The sequence below is a fragment of the Neltuma alba genome, unplaced genomic scaffold (assembly GCF_004799145.2).
Source record: "Neltuma alba isolate B1F8T4 unplaced genomic scaffold, ASM479914v2 tig00010684_pilon, whole genome shotgun sequence".
In the NCBI taxonomy this organism is placed as follows: Eukaryota; Viridiplantae; Streptophyta; class Magnoliopsida; order Fabales; family Fabaceae; genus Neltuma; species Neltuma alba.
The window spans coordinates 1,526,334-1,552,461 of NW_021635524.1; the positions used below are offsets into that span (position 1 = coordinate 1,526,334).

General features: G+C 36.1%; 2 long non-coding RNA genes across 2 annotated transcripts; one reads left to right on the forward strand and one right to left on the reverse strand.

Annotated features, from left to right (window-relative positions):
- Positions 1-723: 723 nt before the first annotated feature.
- LOC114758257 (uncharacterized) lies at positions 724-5,544 on the reverse strand. The gene is made up of 4 exons (XR_003741769.1): positions 5,477-5,544; positions 5,107-5,111; positions 3,248-3,254; positions 724-735 (listed from the first exon to the last, which is right to left on the reverse strand). It is a non-coding gene; the product is annotated as an uncharacterized LOC114758257 (long non-coding RNA).
- Positions 5,545-7,883: 2,339 nt separating this feature from the next.
- Positions 7,884-13,931, forward strand: LOC114758255 (uncharacterized). The gene is made up of 2 exons (XR_003741768.1): positions 7,884-8,557; positions 13,447-13,931. It is a non-coding gene; the product is annotated as an uncharacterized LOC114758255 (long non-coding RNA).
- Positions 13,932-26,128: the final 12,197 nt, after the last annotated feature.

A 26,128-nucleotide genomic window follows, 5' to 3' on the forward strand; every position in this document is an offset into this window, starting at 1 on the left:
CAAGTTAGTTAATGGCATAGCTATCTGAGAAAAGCCTTTAATGAAACGACGGTAATACCCGGCTAACCCCACAAAGCTCCTTACTTCAGTCACAGACTTGGGAGTCTCCCATTTCAACACTGCCTCTACTTTACTCGGATCCACGGCCACACCTTTGGCAGATACCACATGACCTAAAAACTTTACCTCCTTTAACCAAAACTCACATTTGCTCAGTTTGGCATACAACTTGTTCTCTCTTAATATTTGTAATACAATGCGAAGGTGTTTACGATGCTCCTCTTCACTCTTGGAGTATATGAGGATATCATCAATGAAGACTACAACAAATTGATCCAAGTAAGGCCTGAAGATTCTATTCATATAGTCCATAAACACTGCTGGAGCGTTTGTTAATCCAAAAGGCATCACCAGAAACTCGTAGTGACCATAACGAGTTCGAAAAGCGGTCTTGGGAATGTCTTCAGACCTGACCCTTAACTGATGATAGCCGGATCTCAAATCAATTTTGGAGAACACAGAAGAACCGACAAGCTGGTCAAGCAAGTCATCAATTCTCGGAAGGGGATATTTGTTCTTAATTGTGACCTTATTCAATTGACGATAATCTATGCACAACCTCAAACTGCCATCTTTCTTTTTCACAAACAACACGGGTGAACCCCATGGAGAAACACTCGGTCTAATAAAACCTTTTTCCAACAGATCCTCAATCTGTTTCTTTAATTCTGCTAACTCAGAGGGTGACATTCTATACGGGGCCTTAGAGATAGGTTCGGTTCCTGGAGCTAACTCAATGGAAAACTCCACCTCCCGTACTGGAGGTAACCCAGATATTTCTTCAGGGAACACATCGGGAAACTCACTTACTACTTCAATTTGGTCTATATTCCCCTCTTTTTCAGCTTGTATAGAGAAAAAGACAACAAAAGCCTGGCACCCCTTCTTAACACATTGCACTACTTGAGCTGCTGACAACAAAATAGGAACATCTGATACGTCTACGGATGTTGAGATTGAGTGCAACATAACAGACTTCTTCTTACAATCTAAGGTAGCTCTATTAGCTGACAACCAATCCATACCCACAATAATATCTATGCCTCGAAGGGGCAAACAAATTAAGTCAATGGTCGTTTCCCGACCCTTAAATACAAAGGTCAAACCTTTGCAAACTTTAACAGTTCTCACGGTTGCTCCCGCCGGAGTAGTCACACACAGAACATAAGACAAATCATCCATACACAGTCTTAATCTTTCAACACAATCAAAGGACACAAAAGAGTGGGTTGCCCCTGAGTCAAACATAGCACACAAGGGATGATTTTGTAAGAGTACGTTACCTCGAATCAAGTTAGGTGATGCACCCGCCTCTTCAGAAGTCATGGCGAACACACGCCCTGGTACAGATGACCTAGGGGTCTGGTTGTTTCTCTTAGCCTTGTTGCAATACTTAGCTAAGTGTCCCGGCTCTCCACAATTAAAGCAAATCCAGCACTCTCCGAAGTGTTGCCTCCCACATCTAGGACAAGCGAGATGGTTAGTCACACTAGGAGTAGATGCTACAGAGCCACGCTGGGAAATTTGACTCCCTCCTCCTTGACTTCTCTGGGTCTGAGCGCCGTGGAAGCGGTTCCTCTGCTGAGAGTTTCCTTGATAGGATTGTTTTCTGTTGCCAAAACTACTAGCACCTGATTGGCTAGTTTTCTTCCCCACTCCACCAGTGGGTCCCGTATAGCCACTAAATCGTCCTCCAGATCCTGAGGCACCGGTTTGGCGGCTAAAGCGCCCAAGGTTGTCTCTTCTACGATACTCATCAGCTTCTCTCATCCTCCGTGCAACTTGACGGATATGAGTACACATCTTTTCAAAGGTAGTGACCTCTACTGTGGCCAATTGTTGCTTAATCTCTGGTCTGGCTTTCTCCATTAACTGAACAGCCATCCACCAAGTGTTTCGATAACGATCTAGGTATGCCACATACTTGGATAGATCTATGAATTGGCCAATAAATTGATCCTCATGCATGTTTCCCTGTTGCAGGGCATAGAACTCCGCTTCCTTCTGTTGTCTGACCTCCATTGGAAAGAAGTAATCAAAGAACAAATCCTTGAATTGATTCCAAACCATCCTTCTATCATCCATGGGTCTCACACTATCCCACCATTGCTTTGCCCTTCCTTCTAACAAACCTTGGCAACCTGCACCTTTTGCTGGGAACTACAATTCACCGTACTAAACAGGGTCTCCAATCGGTCTATCCAAGCCTCTGCTTCTACAGAATTCAGACTACCCTTAAAAGTTGGAGGGTTGAAGCGGCCTATATACTTCCAGACTGTTGTTATAGGAATGTCTGGTAACACCTCAGCAACCTCTTCTTCATTTACTGTTTCCTGCTCATTTGACTGTCCCCCATTATGTCCAATACTATCACCATCATGATGACCTTCCATCTCTGGAGAGATTTCAGCTTCCTTGTTCCTTCGGTTATCTTCCATTTTTCTAACCCGCTCGTCAAGGGAAAGAATTACAGCTTGTAATTGTCTTAAGATCTCATCATTAGTCTGATTAGCTTGACTATTGCCATTAGGTGGCTGGCGACTTCCCTCACCAGCATCAACAGTACGCCTGGTACTTACCATCTCTCCCCACCTAAGGGTAGAACCCCACAAAAAGAAAGGTAAACACTTAAGAAAGGAGAAAAGAGGAGAAATTGAAGGGAAGCATAAGTGTAATGATTGTATATTGCCATAGATACAATATGAAATGCACCAGGGATCACACAAAACCTTGAAACTGATACCAAGTTGAAAAAACCTCTTCTTAATATATAATTATAAAACCATTTTTAAAATGATAACCATGGTAGAAAAAGAATTAAGTTAGAGTGTTAAAATACTACCATGGTTATAAAGAGTTTGACTTATTTCGAAAACGTCCCAAGTAGCTCAGGATGCATAAAACATCCATGGGTTTAACAATGTAGAACAAAACCTCAAGGCACAGTAACCGCCCACAAGCCCAACATAATATTCATCCCACAAAGACTTAGGGCACAAGAAACACAGGGTGCTCAACCCAGCCCATAAGTCATACATCGCACACAGCAGAGTCTTATGGCCTGCAGCCATTTTAACAGTATTCCATCAAATACAGTCATCCAAACAAAAGAAAGTATATGTCAACACAGTTGTGGGCCCTAAGATGGCAATATACATAACATTACATGCCTAAACCAAAAGAGGACTACTAGGCTATGCTCGCCTATGCCTCTGGTTGCTTCCCTTCGCGCCGAGCCAAACTAGATGGCTCTCCTGAAAAGTATTGATGAACAGCGGGGTGAGACGTAAAGTCCCAGTAACCAAGTATTAATTTATGACATATACAAGTAGGATGGCAAGTTGGTGAAGTAGTGCTTAAATATAGTTTAAGAAATAAATGGTACTTTAATAGATATAATCACATAAAAAGAGTATATCTCTCCATCCACAACACAATTCATATAAAAGTACATATATGCAACAACACAATGAAATATGCCCTCCCATCACCTTGCTCCTCCTTATGACTCCTTGACAAGGACCCGGGCTTTCTGTGCTGAGTAACCCGGCCAAAGGTCACCCCACTCACATCAAGCAACGGGCCCCCTCCTGTACCTACACCGCCCAAGAATGGACTATGGTGCAAGAGGTGTCTACCCAAGAGTTCATTCTCAATTCCGGGCCAAGGAAAAGGAAGAACTACAGGGGTCTAACAATAAGGCCAAACACTGGGATCCGTAGTGTAGGCATGCCGCGCGGGCTTCAAGAACAATTATCCTCCACATAACAAAATCCCATCCTCCACATATGAACCCCATGCATAGTCACAATATAAATCAAAATATCACAATCTTCAAAGTAAGATGATATAATTTCAAACAAAGTATAACACATTTTCATTTCATTTAATAACATAATATTAGTATATTAAATTCAGTACTACACGAAAACACAATTTCCAATAAAACACAACTCAAACATAATTAGATCAACATACTTCCCACTTCACCAAAATTTGTCATATAATAAAATATATATTTTATTCACAGGCATACTTTTACAAATTAACTAAGAAAATAAAAACATAATAAACACCTTACAATCCAAAGCGTGTATATAAAATAAATTAACCCCGGTTACCTCTACTCCAAGCTTAACCTCACAGCTTGAGAAATAAGAGCGCAAATTACAAACTCCGAAGTACAAGATAATCTACAAATAATATAGATACAATTTAATATACATACAAATAATTAACTTAAATTACATAGAATTTATTATTAATAATATCTATACTTATATTTACTATCCAAAAATTCTTACTTCAAATAACAATTTTTCTCTACCCAAATAACTCATTTAAATTATAAATATTTATAAAATATTGTTTTTATCTAATATTGTAAGAATCTCAATTTATAACTTAAGTTTCCAGTTTCAAAATTTTTCTAATAATATAGTCTTAACCTATTTTACATTTTAAACCGATTAAAATATCAATAATATATTAAGTAACCCAAATAAGTTATTTAACTTAAATTTAATCGGTAAAAACATTCTATATATCTTGAATAATACATTTTTCAACTAAAATCTTAGTTTAAAATTCTCAAAACAATCAATAAACAACTATAAACCGATTAAAATTTCAATAATATATCAAACAACCCAAATAAATTATTTAACTTAATTTTAATCGGTATAAATATGATATATATCATAAGTGACAGATTTTTCAACAAAATAAATTTGATTTTAAATATCACGGGTAATAAATGGACAAATCTAAACCGATTAAAATTTCTTAATAATAAATCTTTAAATTTCTACGGTCAAATATTTTCAAAACTCAATACTTACTCTATACCCAGATCACAAAATTTTCTCTAAACATTATAATGATACTACTAATATAAAGCTCTAAATATATAGGAAATATTCATAAGGAAAAATTTAATAGAAAGAAGTGTTTAATGTACCTATATGATCCCCAAAGCTTGTATGACTCTTCAAACTGCTAACACTTCTCTTCTTTTCTCTCAATCTCTCCTTCTGCGCATCTCACTCTTTCTTTCCATTCTTTGCGATCACTCTCTCTTTTTATTCTTCAAATTGCCAACCGTCCTTCCTCAATTTTTCCTCATTCATTAATGCTCCTTCCATATTTTTCTTCCTTCAGTCAAAAACTCTCCCCCCAAATTCCTCTTCCTCTTAAATACGTTCAGCTTTCGGTGGAAAGCTGAACGTGTTGTCCCCTTCCCCCATTTTTTTTTGTTTTAATAAAAATATTATTATTTAATAGTAATAAAATATTATATAATATTTTTTTTTGAAAAAAAATAACTCTTTTTTTTTTCTAAGGATGTTACACATTACAATTCTACGAATTATATGTTGATATGATTAGATATTATTTTTGACACTTTGTTTAAAACAATCCATGTTCATGAGATTCGACGGGTTTTTACGTTGGCTGTCGAGGGCCTAACACAACTTTCCTCCTTTAGGCCTAACACAACCTTCCTCCTTTATCCGGGCTTGGGACTTTTGCTTAAAACAATGTCCATTTAAATTTTAACCATGTTATTATTTGTAGTAAATCATTTTTGTGTTATTTATTGGTTATTCTATTTGATTTTTTATTAAATTAGTTTTTTTACCCGCTTTATCCAATTGGTTTACATTATAATAGGAATTAATTTTAAACTTTTAAGTTGATTTTAAAAATAATTTTTAAAATTCATCATCCAAACAAATTTTTATATTTTATTGTTTTTAAAAATAATCATCCAAACATGTTCTTTTTTTTTCCCTCAAAATTTGTTTTAAAAAACAGTTTTATAAAATTATTTTGAAAACAAAAAAACAGAAAACAAAACCAATCAAGCCCTAAGTTGTCCAGCTCCCAAAAAAAAAAAGCAGATTAAGTTGGATTTTTTTTTAATGTTTAAATTTTTTTTCCTAATAAAGTAAAAACATTGAAAATAGAATAACGCAAAAGATGAATAACGCAAAAGATGAGCTTTGAGGCGAGATTGGAAAGAGTAAAAGAGAATAGACATAAAAGATTTAAAACGGCTGTGAACCGAACTATTTGACTTATGTCTAGTTTTGAAATGAGCCACTTAAAATTGTCAGCGTCTTTCAAGATTTTAAAATCTGGACACTTGGAGCCACAATACAGCACAAAATTGAGCTAATGTTGATTATAGTTATACTCCTCGGTCCTAAATATAAGACCTTTATACTAGTGTGTATAAGGTCTTATATTTAGAACCGGAGGAATATATTGTTTTTCCCAACAATCCACTTTTATATTACAACATTTGACCTTTTCAAATAAAGACTAAAGGCTAAGGGTTTGTTTGGTTGGAGGGGAGGGGAAATGAACCCTTCCCCTCATTTGGTTAAAAATTTTAGAGGGGAGGAAAGCCAAAATGTCTCCTCCCCTCCCCTCTCCTCTCTTACCCCTTCCCATTTTAGCTCCCCTCTAAATTGAGGGTTTTTGGAAGGGAGTTAAATTTTTGGACTAGTATATTCTTATAATTTTTTTTAATATTCCACTACTACTCATAAAATATATTATTGTAATATTTATTTTAAATAAAAAATATATTATCCTAAGAAAAAAATAAAAAATAAATATTATTATAATTAAAAAATATATTATAAAAAATTATTTAAAAATAAAAAAATTATTTAAATAAAAAATTATAATATTATAAAATTAATTGTTTTTTATAAATATATTATTTATTAAATATATTTTAAAGTTGAAAAAAAAGGATAGCCTAAAGAGAATAAAATTTTATTTTTCTTAGAGCATATAAAATTCGTTAATTTGATTATTTTAAATATATTATTACATTAATTAGAATAAAAAATTATTGTACCAATTTTTTAATGCACATATTAACATGATAAGACTAAATTTTTGTTAAATTATATAATTTAAATTAAGATGTAAATTAATTTATATAATATATCAATAAAAAATATAAACTAATATGTAAGGATAACATGGTAAATTGATTGTTATTATCCCTCCCTCCCCTTCTTGAACCAAACAAGGGATCATTAAATATCCTTTCCTTCCTTTTTTTTTTAATTAAACCAAACAAGATGAGGATAAAATTTTCCCTCCCCTCCCTCCTTTACCCTCCTCTCAAACCAAATAGACCCTAAAGGCATGATTAAGGTTAGTCAATGGCCAAAAAAAAAAATAGTAGACACACAAATGCAATATTGTGTTTACTTTTATCTCACGATGGGAAAAAGCATAATTTTTCAAAAAAGTTAGAAATTAAGTTAAAATTTTAGGAGAAAAAATCCCTCAAAACTCAGGAAGGTGGAGAATAATTCCCTAAACCATATTTGAGACTTAATTGAGGTATGAAGGGGAAACTTTCCTCAAAAAAGGGATTTTGAATATTTATTGAAATTTTTGCCTAAAAAAAGAATACTTAGACAAATGTAATTAGGGAAAAAAAAACTATGAAGCCTGAAATAATTGTGAAACAAATAGGGAAAATTATTTTATAATTTATGTCAATTTATAAAAATGGTTTCATGCTCTAAAAATGGATAATTTATCTTAAAGAAAATTTTATGCGAATTTTAGCCATGAATAAGGCAAGTTTTGAAAATTATGGGAAAATATTTTTAGATCAAATTTTGTCTTGAGAAATATTATGAAAATAATCCCCAATAAATATGAATTTTTAATAGTTTCATAGTGATGATATGATTTTTTTTTTTGATAACAGGGAGACTCAAGGCCTAAACTGGAAAAAAAAAAAAAACAAACCAAGATCAAACAACCTTAACCCGTGTCCCCCAAGTTCCTTCTTTCCTGTCCTTCACCTAATGCGTTAGCCACTTCCAACGGGATCTGAAGGAATAGCCGACGGTCCCTACTCATCGCTGTCGAGAAGCTTAGTTTTGTCATGGCATCAGCACACTGATTACCAGATTTGCGAACTAGAGATACTCTAAAGTGTCTACAAAGAGCTACAGTTTCTCTTACCATTCTCACACAGTCAAGAGGCTTCTCCCCTACCACTTCCTTCCTTTTTAGAGCAACGATCAGCTCCTCAGAATTAGTTTCAGGGTGGATTTTTTGAAGACCCAGATCTCTTGCCACCTTTAATCCCTTTGCCACCCCCCAACATTCAGCTTTAAAGGCTGTACACCAACCCACATCTCTGCAATAGCCTGCTACCCACCTTCCTTTATGATCCCGAATAACTCCCCCACATGCAGCGCGACCTAGGTTTCCTCTACTCAATCCATCAAATTCATCTTGACCCAACCTTCAGCTGGAGCTACCCAAACCATTCTCACTTCTTCCTCTCTTGCCTCAACGGGGTTCCTTTGGAAGGATTTAGTTTTAACTATTTCCATTGCAAAGTTCCAGATGTGCCAACTTTCCAGATCCTTTCTTTGACGTTTAAAGATCTGCTGATTACACTGCTTCCAGATTCTCCAACAGGCTATACCAAACACAACATTCCACGGTAAGCCATTTATTAATTTTCCATCTCTCAACTTCTTCTGTAACCATTCTCTTAGATTCTGTATAAAAAAAATCTGCTTGAGGTCGCTGTAAAAGATACAACCACACATTCTTTGCTTTCTCACAATCACAAATTACATGCAACGGAGTTTCCCACTATTTGCAAACTTCGCACTCCCCTGCCACACCCCATCTTCTATGCCTTACACTATTCGTGTTTAGCCTATCCCAGGCCAGCATTTAAAGAAAGTAGCGAATCCTTTTCGGACCTCTTCATTTCCAGATTGTTTTCCATATCTCCTCACTTCTCCCTAAATGGTTTCCCCTCACTTGTTGGTACCCACTTTTGACCCTATAATCCTTCAGATTGCTTGATCCCCAAATGATTCTGTCTTCCCTCTCACCACTCTGAGGGGGGCAAATGGCTTGTAATCTTCTACGGGCTTGCTCAGATAACAGATTATGTAATAGGTTCCACTTCCACTGCCCATTCTCATTCACTGCATCTGCAACCACCCAATGAGCTTCCTCCATTCCTATTTCCCTTCTTCTTTCATTCGACAGTATGATATCCTAATCAACCCACTTGTCCTTCCAAAATGTTGTATTTTCTCTCGATTCAACTCCCTACCAAATCCCCTTATTTAGCTCCTCCCATACTCTACCAATGTCTTTCCAAAGACTGGACGCATTCTGCGGAATTTTCAACTCACTTCCAAAGTTCACCCCTCCATTATATTTGTGCCTCAATACATCCACCCATAGACCTTCACTATTGCTCCTCAGTTTCCATCTGAGCTTCATCAAACAGGCACAATTCATGTCTTTTAAACTTAACACCCCTAATCCCTCATTCTCCTTTGGCTTTTGAAGCACCTCCCAATTGACGAGATGCATCTTCCTTTCATCAGTAGTGTGCCCCCAAATGAAAGCCCTTTGTGCCTTCTTAATCTCCCCTAAAACTTGCTTAGGAAGTCTTGACACTATCATAGGAAAAATTGGTGTAGATCCAATCACAGATTTAGCAAGAGTTACCTGCCCAGCGATATTCAAGGTATTTATTTTCCATCCCTGTAATCTTCTTTTCACCTTCTCTACTAGACCTCCAAAACAACGAACCTTGCTCCTTCCATAATACGTAGGAACACCTAAATAGGTAGCTAAATCATTAGTCAAACAAAATCTTGCTTCCCTCACTATTTCCTCCTTAACATTAGCTGCAACATTTCTTGAAAAAAAGATTACAAACTTATTTTTATTTACTTCTTAGAGCAGCCACAAAATTTATTTAGACAGTCCATTACCACTTTTATTTGCTCTATTGAAGCCTCACCAAAGAGAATTAAATCATCAACAAACATTAAATGGATCACCTCAGGCCCCCTTCTTCCTACACGAATAGTCTTCCAAGTCCCCTTCACAGCAGCCTCTTGGATTATGTGTGTTAGCTTCTCCATCGTCAAAACAAAAATATAGGGAGACAAGGGGTCTCCCTGGCTAATTCCCCTAGTAGGCATAAAATTCTCTATTTTAACTCCATTCCACAAAACTTGCATAGCAACAGTACGAACACATCCCATGATCAATCTTCGCATCCCCTCTGCCATTCCTACCTGTTTGAGCACTTTCTCAATAAAGTTCCATCTAACTCGGTTGTAGGCATTTTCTAAATCTATCTTGATTGTAAAAAAGCCCCTCCTTCCCTTCATAATTCTCATAGTTTGCAACAATTCATGAACCATTATGACATTATCTTGAATATGCCTTCCTGGGATAAAACTCACCTGATTTGGGCCAATTAAATTTCTCAACACCGCTTTTAGGCGTCCCACTAAAATCTTAGGGATGCATTGATATATAACATTACACAGGGTAATTGGTCTAAATTGCTTGATTGTCTTTGGTCTCTCTATTTTTGGAATTAAAGTACGTAGCGTGCCATTCATACTTCCAATATCCACTTGCCCCTTCCAAACCCTTTGAATAAAATCTACCACTTCCTCTCCCACTACATGCCATTCCTTTTGAAAGAAAATTGTAGGAAATCCATCAATTCCTGAAGCTTTATAAGCTCCAATATTAAACATAGCTCTCTTAATCTCTTCTTCAGTCACCATCCCCTCCATTTCTTCCCAAACATTATTTTCCACCTGAGGGAACGAGATCTCTAAATGTAGAGATGGAATACCAACCCCATCTTCCTGAAATAAACTTGTATAGAAGTCAACAAGTAAGGATTGCAATACGCTTGCTTCTCCAACCCAATTCCCTTTATCATCCCTCAACATAGTCACTTTATTCTTCCTACACCTAACTACTATTTACATATGGTAATATTTTTTGTTCCTATCGCCATCATTAATCCAACTACTTCATGATTTCTGAAACCACAACTACTTTTTTGGAACTCTTTTTCCAGCTTACTTAGATGCTCAATAGGCTGAATGGAGTTACCTAGTCTTCGCTGTATTCCAACAATTCTAGCATTTAGTCTCTGTTTTCTGGAAAAAAAAATGTTACAAAACACTTCTCTATTCCAGATAGATAAAGACTCTTGTAAACCCCTCAAATTCTCATCTACATCCCCTCCTTTCCTCCACGATCTCCTAATTTCACCTTCAAAAGTGTCATGCATCATCCAGGCTGCTTCAAAACGAGATGATCTAAATCCACTTCTGTTCTCCTCTTCCAAACACAACAATAAAGGATGATGATCTGAACTTGCAAGTTGAGCTAACACTCTTACAATTGCATCTGGGAATCTGAATTTCCAACCTTCACTACAAAGCCACTATCTAACTTTTTATAAAGTCGTTGATATCCCGTGATTAAAGGTCCTCTCCAAGCGAACCAATTACCATAGCTTTCTATCTCTAGCAAGCCACACCTGTTAATCCTCTCATCAAAATTGCTGCATCTTCTTAAATTAATAGGAGCTTCCCCTTTCTTTTCACTTTCTCCCCTTACATCATCTAGGTCACCAATAACAATCCATGGAATAGTCATACGCTCTGCCATCAACCTTGTATCCTCCCAAAATTTTCTTTTCTCTTTATCCCTTGGCGAAACATTAGCAAAGACTACCACCCAAGGCTTCTCATTTGCCAAGCTGATATTAAACACACCATACTGTTGCTTCTTCTCTAAACAATTAATTCTGACCCTATCCTCGTTCCACGCTACCCAGATCCCTCCAACAAACCCCAAACCTTCAATTGCCACCACATTATTAGAGCCTAATTTCTGAAAAAAAAAAACCACTGGCTTTTCTAGCAGGAACTCTAGTCTCTAAAAGGACTATATTCTCAGGCCTCTTCATTTGAATTATCAATCTCAGCTCCCTTCCCACATCTCTTCCACCTACACCCCTACAATTCCACACTAATATTTGTTTATTCATCATTAACCAACCAAAAAAAGGGGAACTAGTCAAGTCTCATCAATCCACTTCCTTCACCATCCTCTATAAACAGGTCTGAAACAACTTTCAATCCACCTCCATTAAGGCAAGTATCTTCATTCGGAGGCCTACCCCCACTAAATCCACATACCTCCAAACTTCTATCATCACATACCATATCTATATGCATGACATTCTGATTTAGTTCTCTCAGTGCAGCTCTAGTTCTTCCTCCGTCACTAACCGGCACAGTTTCAAGGTTGTTCTGTTCTTCCACAATGGATCTTTCCTTAGCCACCCTCCTTACCCCCTTCTTTTCTGTAACCATCTCCTCCATAAACCTTCTATTTGCTACCTCCAGTCTCCACTCCTCAGCAACTTCTTCCCACGCTTTACTATCTACATTCCTTACTTTCAAACTCATCTTCAACTAGAGTGGTTATTAGTGCAATAGCCTTTACACCGGCCTCTTTAGATTCAGTAGTTTCCTCAACCTCCAACCCCTCAAAATGCGAGCCATTGAACTTTCTTGCACCGCTCTCTTGATCCTTTCTATCCCCTCCATTCCTCCTAAACCCCCTTCTCTTCTGTCCCACCAACCAGGTACCAAACAAACTTTCTTCCTCATTCATACCTACATCTGTCCCCTGGTTCTTCATTTCTTCTTGTTTTTCAACCCAGTTCTTTTCTACATGCCCATATTTCCCACAATGGTGACATAAGAGATGCAATCCCTCATACTCTATATTGTATTCTCTGCCATTCATAATAAACTGAGGCATTAAAGGTTTTGTCAAGTCTACCTGAACTCCCAATCTCATAAACTTTCCTCTGGTTTGAAGCAATGTTGTGGCATCCACCTTTACTGTCTACCCCACCCAGTCACTGATTGCTTGTAACACTTCCTCCTCAGAGCATTCAATAGGTAGATCTGATAGTCGAATCCATACTAACACATCTTTGATAGCCTCCGTATTTCGATTAAAATTATCTTTCCACTTCCTAAGAGTCAAGTAATGGTCAGTAGTCAGCCATCGTCCCTCCCCTAGAGCCCTCCCATAATCCTTCCAGCCAGAGAATTTTACCACAAAAAAATCATTGTTCAGATCTATCACTGAGATTGATCCGTGCTTCCCCTACATTGTCTGTAGTTTAGGCTCCAGTGATCTGAAGCTAAGACTCAATCCTAGTAACTTGACTATCAAACTCTTCTCATAGGGCTTTCTTAATTTCTTTCTACCTTCTTCTGAAATAATAATTTCAGGGATCTTCATTTCCTCTTTACATGATGCACTACTAAAATTCCCAGACCCATCACACTACTCTTCTTCTCCTCTTCTACCGGATTCTCCCCAATCACCTTCCTCGCAAAGGAATCCTTACCTCGTTCTTGCCTAGTTACATCAATCGTAACAAGATCACCTCTCATCTTCTTCTTTGTTCTTTGTACGAAATCTGATTCATCAGCTTGTTTCCCCCCCCCAATGCAGGGAAATCTGCCAAAAGGAGAGCTCGCGACGCCATCGTTCATAGTGATGATATGTTTAAAGAATCATCAAAAGGCATTTATAGATGATTGAACTCATAATTAAGAAGTAAAAAGGAGGACGATTTCGCTTTGGGAGGAGCAACTCATGGTCATCAAAAACTCAAAAGCACAAAGGTGGCAAGATATTGCAGCTTGTTTGGTTTAAGGAAAATTGGGCCATGGAAATAGGAAATCATGATTTTTTATTGACAGCCATCGTTTGGTTTAAAAATTGGTGGGAAAACATTATTTGGTCGTAGGGTGATTTTCCTATAAACAAATGAATTTGGCTTTCTCTCAAAATTGGTGAGAACTAGCTTTCAATCACTTGCTAAAAGAGCCTAAAAACAAATTTGCCCATGAAATATTATCTTGGGAACACTTGAAGACCAATCAAAACATCAGAGTGTTCTTAGATTGACGCCTACGAGGCTCTTCCTGATTTTATTATTCTCTTCAACTAATTTGAGATGAGTTCTTCTTCCAAATCTATGTACAAGTCCTCATGACCTTTTCTTTAAGATTTTCCATTTAAAACCCTTTAAATCAACTGTGCTTCACATGCCATGTGCATCTCTTGCTTCATTCCAAAAGAGTATCAAAAAGTTGTTTTATGCAAGGCACAAAAGATTGAAGGTGAAACAGATGCCACTGACAGAAATTTGGCATTGCAACCCAACTCCATTTTTTGTTGGAGTTACCTATAAACATATAAAAGTAAAATAAAGTAAAATATTAACTTGGTTTGAATCATGCCTGTAGGTACTATCTATAAGGGTTATTCTGCCACATAGTAAAAACAAACCCTCCTTGCCAGGAGTAGGGGAACAAAACAACAAAAATATAAAAAATGTAAATAAGCAAAAGATAAAATGAAGAAGAAAAAGAAAAGTGCAAAATTTCAAGAGTTTGGTGCATTTTGGCTAACACCAATCACTATCTATTTATTGGTAATATTCACTTGAATTCTTTAAGAAATTAGTCAATGTGAGACTTTACTAGCTCACACCCATATAAACCTATATGCTAGATGAGGTGATTTTTTCACGACTTTTTCTTTTGACATGCTCACATCAAACCACAACATTTTTTTTTGGTTGAAAAAACAAAGATAAATAGTGGCGCTTTTTTTTGGTTTTACAATAGACATAGTCAATGAGGAATTTGAGTTTCCAGTCTCTTAAGGGTGCATTTGGTATGAGAGATTTGGAGGGGAGGGGAGGAGAGGGAGGGGGAAGGATTTTAATCATTTCTCCTTGTTTGGCAACACACAAATTTTAGGAGGGGAGGGAAAATTTTTTCAACCTCCCCTCTAAAATTGGGAGGATTTGAAGGGACAGGGTAATATTTTACCATGTTGTGACCATTATGCCTATATTTATTTTTAATATACCTATACTACCCTAAATATTTTTCTTTTTGTCTCCAGACACTACTCTCTCCTTTGCATGTAAATATGAAATTTGAAAGATAAAATAGGCAATTCAATGAACAAAGTTTTGAGGATTTAAATGTTGACATAGATAATTTTATATGTCAAAATTTAAATCTTCGGAGCTTTGTAGCCATAAAGATAAAAATAGATAAAAATGAGGTCCCACGTCTAATGAGCTTATTTGTTTGACCAAATATTTTATTAAAAGATGTGATACAGTACAAGTTGTGGCTGAACATTATTTCAGCCTTCTTTTCAATAATATTTCATGCTCTAAAGTATATTAAAATTTTGGTATAAGTATTACTCAATATATTAAATGTTATTTACAATTCTATTTTATTAAACATTCCATAAAATTTGAAAAAATAATCTTAAATAAAATAAGGGCGAAATTATTCATGTCAAAATATTTTCCCCTTCCTTCCCCTCATAAACCAAACAAGGTAATATTAAAACTCCTCTCCTCCCCTTCTTTTTTATAAATCCAAACAAGGTAATATTAAAATCTTTCCACTTTCCTCCTCTCCCCTTCCCTCCATTAAAATCCCTCCCCTTCCCTTCCTCTCATTGAGCCAAACAGACTTTAAATGAGATTCTTTGAGTATCTAGGACTTGGTTCTAGCATGTATAATATGATAAAAATCATCTTTGAGCATTTAGGAGTTAGTTACAACATCTTTTAATGGAGTTTGATTATGCTCAAATTTGAATTAAGCTTTTCATTGTGGCAATAAAATAAGCAAAATCAAATTTGATGCATCAAATTTAAATTTGTTGAAGGGTAAAAGGTAAATTTACCTATATATTGTAATATTTAAAATGAGCACCAGGGATTATAATAAAATATTAGATGCAGAAATATTCATGATTCAACAACATTTCTACCTACCTATCCAATCTTCTCTTCCCCAAATTTACTCATAGAAAATAAAAATAAGCAACTATATATAGGAGACATTGACCCCGAATCCCTTCGCTGTAATCGAATCACCATGAAGTCAGATCCAACTGATGCTAAACCAGTTAACAGCCCCTGCTCTTAGCTTGCTGATGGATCGCGATCGACGATATCATGTTTTTCAGCAAGGTAGTGCTTGAGGTAATACGAACCAGGCAAAGAAAATGTTTTGTTACCTGAAACTAAAGGCAATGGGGACATGGGGCGTTCATTTTAGTAATAGTGTGGGACCACCTAATTTTGCCATGCATATGAGACGGGCAAACCCATTTTTGAGGTTCGCTCTTACATCCACGCCCTTGCCTCCATCTTGCTTCATTCTCCCTCTAATTCTCTCATGACCCTCGCCGATTTCAACCGCCCTGCTTTCTCTCTCCTCTCATTCCTTGTTGCCTACTCCGTCATCACTGATTCTCTTTGTTCCCCTAAATTTGGTGCCGGTTGCAATCCCTTTTGCCATTGGTTGATGCAACTACAGTTGCACTGGATTATGCTCAATGTCGCTGACAATAGTGTGGAAGGCATGAGAGGGAGGCGTGAAAATTGAAAGGGAAGAGGCTAAGGTAAAAATGGGAGAGGTTGGATACATTATACAGTTAAAATTATTAGGATGGAGTACAGCTAGACAAATAGTGGGCTCACAACTTGAAATGAATGGGGATTTAACAAATTTAATGGCAATGACATTTTAAGGCCTTTTTATTAACGAGTAAAGGACTACAAAATACCATATGAATTTTAAAAAGACAAAAAGACATTTAAATAAACAAAATGACAAAAAAGGCACTAGATACTAATATGGAATTTTGATTTTTGGCCTAAAGACCGAAATGTTCTTATTATGTTTTTTACAGAAAATTTGTCCAACCCCTCAAAACAGGTTGCAAAACCCATTAATAAAGTAGTAACTCTTATTATGAAAGTTGTAAATCTTACTATGTGTTTTGTAAAATTCAACGTCGAATTGTATTGTTTTTTTTACAGAAAAGTTGCCTAGCTCTTTAAAATATATTACAAAACCCATCGACGAAGTAGTAAATCTCACTATGAAAGTTGTAAATCTCACTATGTGTTTTGTAAAATTTGGCATGGAATTATATTGTTTTTTATATAAAAGTTGCCCAACACCTCAAAACAGGTTGCAAAACCTATTGATGAAATAGTAACTTTCACTATGAAAGTTGTAAATCCCACTATGTGTTTTCTAAAATTCAGTGTGGAATTATATTGTTTGTTTACAGAAAAGTTGCCCTGCTTCTCAAAACATATTGTAAAACCTATTGACAAAGTTGTAACTCTCACAATGAACGTTGTAAATCCTACTATGTATGTTTGTAATAATATGGACATTTCGGTCTTTAGGCCAAAAATCAAAATTTCATATTAGTACTTGATGCCTTCTTTGTCATTTTGTTTATTTGGATGCCTTCTTTGTCTTTTTAAAATTCATATGGTATTTTATGGTTATTTTTTCTTTTTTAATCATCATGAGTATTTTTGTACTCAACATCTTATTTTTGTGCTTGATGCTCCTTTTAAATACCATAATGGATAAATTTGTTCCTCACCCATTTGTTGTAAAACCTGCAGCATTAAGTTTGAATTTGGTTAAACAAATTCCAATTTGATTATTTTGTTTTTTTTTTTGGTTGAAAAAGCAGACATGAATAGATGGTATTCTTTCTATGGTATTCTTTCGTTTTACTATTTCTACTTCTACTATTGGCATAAGGTCAACTTTCTTAAACATAGTTTTCTTAATTTACATCCAAATTAGGCAAAGGGTTAAAGGCCGCTCTTGCTCCCGAAGTTTTCACAAAAAACTTGTGGGTACCAGAATTTTTTTTTTTTTTGGAGTGATGTTGCCCTGAAAGTATTAAAAATATAGCAATGGCGTCCTCCCTTAATAAGCCCCAGCGGTTAACCATTAGTTGACCAAACTATTCTGATGATGTGGCTCTGCCATATACTACCTCCTATTCTTAATATAAAAGTTAATTCACTGATTTGAGTAGATTAAAAAAATTAGTTATATTAGTTATTTATAATAAATAGATGTTTTTTTTAAATATCATTGCTAATCAAGTGTACTGGTTATAATTATCATTATTACAAGGACTACCTTAAAAAAAAAGATAAATATGAGAGATAAAGTGAATTGAGATCTTATATTTAAGACTAAAATAAAAATCAAACAAACTCTTATATTATATTAAGGATAGAAGATACTCCTCTGGTCCTTAATATATGACCTAATTCTTGAGTTGGTTTTGGTCCTAAATATAAGACCCATTTATCATATTTATCAATTTTCTCTAAATTACCCCTATGAATACTCCCTCAACTATAATCAAGTAGAAGACGGAGATAGATATTAAGAAAGATGATTATTGTGTTTTAGGAAAAATGTGTCACTTTTCTTATAATTAATTAATTTACCTAACTTCTTAATCTAATCAAATTAATTAAATGGGTCTTATATTAAGGATCGGACGAGTAGTAGGATATTATTATGCCACATAATAAATAAAAAAAATTTTAAAAAAAGGGAAAGACTAAACAAGCCCTTAAACCTTTCCAAGGCATCCAGACTCAGGAAGCAAGGGAACAATCGAGAGACTGGGTTCGCGGTCATCAATAGCGTATCGAGGAGCCCCTTTCTCCTTCACGGCCAGCTTGCATATATGCACAAAGATACTGAATCAATCATTCAAGACCAGACCTATTGTGCTTTCCTTGTTCTCTCCGCCAAATCCTCTCCTCCTTTGGTTTCTTTCATCTGTTCGCCTTCATTCAACCAGTGGCTTTCCCCAAATTCCTCATCGATTGTGTGTCTCAATTCTTGTCTTTCATGGCCGATCTGTTAATTGAGAATGAATTCAGTTCCTCCATCTCAGGCACTGATTCTCTGCCCATTGCAACGGCGTCGTCCTTGCTACTCTCGCCGCTGGTGATGACATTGATCATGTCCCCTGGCTGTTAGAATTGAAGCCTCGGCAAAAATATCCCCCATCTGAGGTGAGGTTACAGATTCAACTTGGCCGCAGTCGTCGCACGACTACTCCAATGCGTCCTTGCTCTTCTGGGGCGATGGGTACTGCAAAAAGGGAGGAAGATATAGGAGAAAGGAAGGCCAAAATGCTAACGGTTGGGGCGGAGTGGGAACACTAAAAGAAAACTGTGGTTATGCTATGAAATTTCCCCCCTATTCTTGCCTGGAAACTTTTTGCATAAATTTTCTGAAAATTTCCCCGTATTCTTTGATCTACTCCTACCTTCTCCTTTTTGTTTGTTGAGTATATTGATTTAGTTATGTTTTGTTGTTCATCTGGATTAGTTTTTGCTAATTGTTCATTTCTTTTGTTGATCGTTTATCTTCCCTCGCTCTTAATTCTCCCTATTACTTTCAGAGTGGGTGGAGCATGAAATTGAATTTTATTATTTATATTAATTAGTTAAATAACTTATACAGTTGGAGTATGATCTAATGGTTTGCAGATCAGTTGATCTGGTTGATTGAACTTGATAACCTTGCATATTTACGTCTTTGTTATTCTTTTTTGAGCCTTTTTCTTATTTGTTTGCTATTAAGATATAAATATGTGGTGAATGAAAGATAAGTTGAGTGTGTAGTTTACATAAGGACTCGGGTTCTCATACTGTTGATATATGCATGCACATCATGTGTTTTGACTTTTAAAGTTCAGAGAAGTGTTATACCGCTTTCTAGTGTTTATGTTGAAATTTTGTAATCTGGCCTTGATTTTATGGCAAAAATATGGTTTCTCCTTATTCAGTGCTATGTTGTTGTTGATAATTCTTCTTGGGGTTGCTTAATCAGACAACGCTGCGAGTGTGGGATGTCCTTTCCTGCGAGGGGCCCAAAGTTATATTTAATGTGGCTTTGGCAATCTTCAAGGCAACAAGTCTAGCCCATGTGTTCTTTCTTGGTTGTGGATTCTTACTCATTAGTAGGACAGTTTAGGGGATGTTTGAACTGTTGTAACCTATAATTGCAGATGAAGGAAGATGAGTTGCTTCTAACTCGTCATGTAGGTGAAGTAATAAATATTCTGCAGAGGATCACTCATCACCTATTTGATCCTCTGATGATTTGCTGACAGTAAGACCAATTCCTTTTCTGTTATATTTGAAGCTCCATTACTTGAATACAGACCCATACGTGACCAATATGTATACGAAACTTGTCTTAAATACGACACATTATTTCAAATCATGTATAAATACTATATATTTCATCCTGTTTTGACACTTTAGCAGGTCTGGTATGTCTAATAATTTTTTGCTCAAGTTAGATATCTTCTTCCTATGGATTATACACTTGGTCTAGTTAGCTTCAAAATAAATCGTCTCAACAGTAGTGTTTTTTTGTTGTTACTTCATTTTGTGGTACTAATGGCATACAACTTGGAATTGAGTTTCTCACTGAAATGTGTGGAATTATTTATGAATGGAATTTTTCAAATTAAATGCCTAAAAGTTGCTCTAGCATCTAAGACGTCTCAATATCTGAGAAGAATTAAAAAAAAAAAAAATGCGCGCACACATACGCATATTCAATATATTGACAGGAATGGACTAGAGTTGTTGTTATGGCTGTCAGCAAAGCACTACTCTGTTTCTTGTGTTGGGGTTAATAGAAAGTGGAGGCAACTGCATGTCGTTCGCAGCTAGATGCAATAAGCTGTCACTGTTCAATTAGCTATCACTGTTCATAACCCAGTGACTTGAGTGAGGAGCTGACGGTGAGGATGAAATGGCTCGACTCAGAAATGATTTTTATTCATAATCTAGGTTGATGACCAAAAAAGAAGTAAAAGGTATTTGGATAGAAATTAAATTATGGTTTCAGAAGTGTTTTTACAGTTTACGAAATAAATATGTGAAGGAATTTATCACGTTTTGTGAAAAAATACTTCTAAGAAGTACTTTTGGGTGTCAAACACCCTTGTAATACCCACATGGAATCATATGTGGCATCATGTTCAAAGTGGCAAGCGTCTATTTGGGCATCATAAGTAAAGCTGCATTGTTCTTGTTTTAACACTTATTGGGTGATTTTGAACTGGAAAAAAAAAAAACCTTAATATTGACAGCTCTTAAGAAAAAATTTTCATGACAAAATTAAATCTTAATCCTTGTTTGTTTTGCTGTTAAATTTGGGCAGTATTGTCCGTTTCTTTTAACACTTTTGAGGTAATATTGTTCTTTTGCAAAAAACTTTTAGACTAAACTAACTCGAGAATTCCGTCCAAAAAAAAAAAAAACTAACTCGAGAAGAAAGCACAATCATGCCTACTGGGAATTATATATCACATAAGGTTAGGCATGGTAGGCATCCATTTGACTCCTGTTTTAATACTTCAGAGATGACATGAACTCATAAAAACTTCCAGACACTTGTAGTTTTTACGTAAAAACTTCCATAGTAAATTTGACTCTAACCTTTTGTTTATTTTAGAAAGCGAGAATCCTATAAAAAAAAACTTGAAATTACTAAATCTCAAATCAGGTTTGATAATAATATTTTAATAAGTTTTGATAATATTAAATTATAAATGACAACACATTTTTATAGGAATTTTTTACCTGAAAATTAGTAATTTCATGCTTTTTTTGTTTTTGCATTCTCCCTTTTAAAATTTTTAACTTTGGTTATGAAATATTTTTCAAAGAAATATAATCTGGATGAAAGTAATATTTCTTATTTTAATTTTTGGGTAAAAATTATATTTTAATTTTAATTTTTCTGTGAAAGTTTTATTTTATTTTATTTTTGATAAGGACAATTTATTCTATGCCAAAAAAAGAAAAGGAAACACAAAGTAATACATATACATGAATTCTAATTATTTGACAGGGTACGCTCGGGAGAACTGAGAAGAGTTAAAATAAATTTTTCCGGTTTATAAAAAAAAACAAAAGAGAAGAGTTAAAATCATAAAAAGCAATGTTTTCATTGTACACGCACTGTTCACACTTCACCCTGATCACGGCTGGCGGGTAGTGCGTATTGCGTGCTAACGGGCTTAGCACCGTTCTCCTTCCTCCTCCATATTTTCGCCATTCCTTGCATTTGCTAGGGTTGATACCAATCAGGTTTCAGATGAAATAGGAGAATCAAGTTACTTCATTTCAGGCTTTAGTTTTATGTGAGTTGTACTTCATTTTTCTTCCTATTTCACTTTTGAGTTTTCATTTCCTAAGATAAACTTCCTCGAACAACGTGAGCTTAACATTTCGTGTGCGCGTGTTTTGCTTTTGAAATGTAATCAATGTTGGAGTTGACGTTGTGATGTTGAGAGTTGTTCTGTTTTAGTTTGTTTGGTTGCTAAGAAAACTCAGGGAAGAGGGGAAAAGTGGGATCACATAAAAAGAAGTTCGTGCCCACCCATTTGCCTTGCACGAAGATGACGAGGTGATGTCGTGAAAATTATGTGGGGCAACATCGGAGGGTCGGATGGAAAGCTCTTCTTGGAATGCGAGATATCAGGATTTTTTTAAAAAATGGAACACCATTAGAGGACTTTTTTTCAAGGAAAAAAAATAATGAAAAGGGAACTGTTTCATAGGCGGCAGTTGCGATTCCTTGGACATGATCCTTCTGGGTTTTGAAACAGTAAATGGAGCGAAGTGGGAAAACTGTAAATCTACTAGATGGGAGATTCCTTTAATTTCTCTATCGCTTCTTTAATTTCTTTTGAATTTCTTGCTCCATGTTAGTACTCTTCCGTGCCTTTGTAAATTGCATTTGCACGTGCTTATTGATATGCTTTGGTACGTTGCATGCATGTATGATATGGCAGTAATGATATATGACACTATAGTTGTACCCTTGCAGCAATGAACTATAAGAACTCGCATGCTTCTTGTTCTACAGGATACTTTTGGGCATACAATGGCATCATCAGATGAAGAGGGCGAGATTGTCCCACAGTGTGTTACTAATTACTATTTTATTGATGATAAATATCAACCTGTTTCACTTTCTATTTTACCATTACTGATGAGCATGGATGAGATTAAATGTGACTTGGCTACGACAGTATACTTGCGTGGCACTGCTTATGATGACCATCAGGAAATTTTTAAACAGATCATAGCTTGGAAATTTGAACTTTCATCTGTGCAGCTCGACATTGCCGTACTTTCAAAAGACAAAGTTTGGATAACTCTCCAAAGGCCTAGTAAAAGCTATGAAACTATAATTAGGACAGTCTTGGTTACAGTATATTGGATGCATTTTGTGAGAAGGAACCCAGAGGAACCTAGAATGTCTGTTTGGAAATACTTACAGGAGGTCTTCAGGTATTTGTGCTGCCGTTTACAGATGTCTAATCTCCCATCTCCCATCTCCCATCTCCCATCTTGATTCATTGATGATGACTATTTTGCAGCTCGTTTGATGTTAAACCTTCTGTGGATAACATCCAAAAATCACGTGTCATTGATTAGAGAGGTTGCTGAAAGGGACAAAGATTTTGCTAAATCTGAGGTTCTTATCCTGTTTTAAATTAATTAGCATTGCTGGCTTTCCCCATCGGCTTTTCCAAATGTTAGCCTTGATTATAATTTGTTATGAGCTAGACACTCTTTTCAGATAAACATGAATTATTTTGCTATCCACTTAACCTATTTGTTCAAGTACTGCTTTCCATTATGTCAAAACCAATCACTTGTTAGCTGATGAACTTCTTTATTTTTTGGCAGTTTTACCTAACCTGAGCTTGCTTTCTCTGAGTTTATTTTAACTTTAACTTTGTTCACTAAGTTTTGTTTTGTAATGTGCAGTATCTACTTACGTTTATAAAAGATCCATGGTCTAATGAAGTCTTCCGTGAGGTCTATGTTAACTATTACTTGTTTTCTATAGAATCTTGTTCAACTTATTTCTTGTTTGAAGCTATTGGTTGATTTATTAGGATCCTTCAATAAAGAAGTCATAAGACATAGTTGATTCAGATGAGGACGCTAATGATTCTGCTGGTAAAGAAACTAATGTTGTTGGAAATCATTATGAAGGACACCGAGAGTGATGATTCAACTATGTATTATTCATCTTAATGAGGTATGATTATATACAAGAATGGAGGTTGGCTGAGATTAATTGTATGATCGAGAATCAGGGGAGGAAATCAGGGAATATACAATCAGATTCAAAACAGACTCAAATCCTAATATTTACACACTCAATCCCTACAAAATCGGATCTGGATTCTCACACTTCCCCTCACGTTGGATCATAGATGTCAATCATGTCCAACTTGCCAATAAAGTAATCAAACTTGTCTCTTGTCAGTCCCTTTGTAAGTATATCTGCTGTCAGTTCGTTTGAAGGAATGTATCTTAGGTGAATTATTACTCCGTCAATCTTTTCTCTTACGAAATGCTTGTCTATTTCCACATGCTTTGTTTTGTCATGTTGGATTGGATTATAGGAGATATCAATGGCAGCCATGTTATCTGAATATAGTTTGATAGGTAGATTTATGTTCTTCTTCAATTCTTCCAGTACCCTTTTTAGCCATATGCCTTCGCATATACCAAGTGTCACTGCCCTGAACTCTGCTTTTGCACTGTTCCTTGCCACTACACTTTGTTTCTTGCTCCTCCAATTAACAAGATTGCCCCAAACAAAGGTGCAATAGCCTGATGTGGACTTCCTATCATCTTGGTCACCTGCCCAGTCAGCATCTGTGAATATCTCAATTGTTTTCTTATCGGATTTCTTGAATAACAGCCCACGACCTGGGGATCCCTTCAAGTATCTAAGAATTTTGTAGACTTTATTAAGATGTTTCTGCTTAGGATCATCTGAGTGCTAGCTAACCACACTAATTGCTAAAGCGATATCTGGTCAGGTATGGGAGAGGTATATGAGTTTTCCCACCATTCATTGATACTTTCCCATATCCACAGCTTTACCAAGATCCCCTTTATCACTGATGTTATCAACTCTCATAGGTGTATCACTTGGTCTACAACCCAGCATTCCTGTTTCCTTCAAGAGGTCTAGGATATACTTTCTTTGAGAGATATAAATCCCTTTCTTTCATTGAGCAACTTCCATCCTGAGAAAATACTTCATTTCCCCGAGGTCTTTGATTTGGAATTCCAGGGCCAATGCAGTTTTAATTTGTTCTATTTCTATCACATCATCCCCTGTGAGTACAATGTCATCAACATATACTGCTAGAATAGTTGTTTTTTCCTTTTTATGTTTGAAGAACATGGTATGATCGCTTTGCCCTTGTGTGTAGCGCTGCTTTTTGAGTACTTTGGTGAATCTTTCAAACCATGCTCTCAGAGATTGCTTTAACCCATACAGCAATCTTCTTAGTTTGCACACCTAGCCTGGTTTCTTCCCTGGGAACCCTGGAGGTAGTTTCATGTAGACCTCTTCCTTGAGTTCTCCATTGAGGAAGGTATTTTTGACATCCATTTGATGTAAAGGCCAATCTAGGTTAACAGCTAGTGATAATAAAATTTTGATTGTGTTTAATTTTGCCACCGGTGCAAAAGTCTCTGTGTAGTCCTTGCCATAGGTTTGTGAGAAACCCTTGGCAACCAGTCTTGCTTTATACTTTTCTAGGCTTCCATCGGCTTTATACTTTGGGATGAACACCCACTTACATCCAACTGGTTTCTATCCCTTTGGTAGATTTACCACTACCCAGGTGTTATTTTTCTCAAGGGCTTCCATTTCCTTCATAACTGCCTGTCTCCACTCATGTAGGGCTAAGGCTTCATCAATGTTATGTGGTACCCTAACATTGTCCAGTTGAGCAATGAAGGCATGGTATTTTGGAGAGAGAGCCTTATATGAGACAAACTTTTCTATGGGATGTCTAGTGTAAGATCTTGGCTTCTTTCTAATTGCAATTAGAACGTCAAGATTTTCTGGTGCCTCTTTTTTTGGTATATTATTATTGAGTTCCATACCTCGCTCTTCTATTGGATTTGCCTTTAGGTTTGACTCTTGGCAAGTGCTAGGAGCTTGTGGTACGTCACCTGTTTTTGGCCTTTGTGTATAGGTCTTTACTGACATGTTTTTGTCTCCCCTTGGATTAGATTTTTCTTGAACACAGAGTATAGAGGGTACAGATTCAGTGTTGTCATGGATGGGCTTAGTTGGTGAGGTGTCAAGGTTTAGTAAGGTGTGGTCAACAAAGGTTTGTTCATGGGGTGAAGGTGGTGGTGGTGTTGGCGATGGTGATGCTGGTGTTG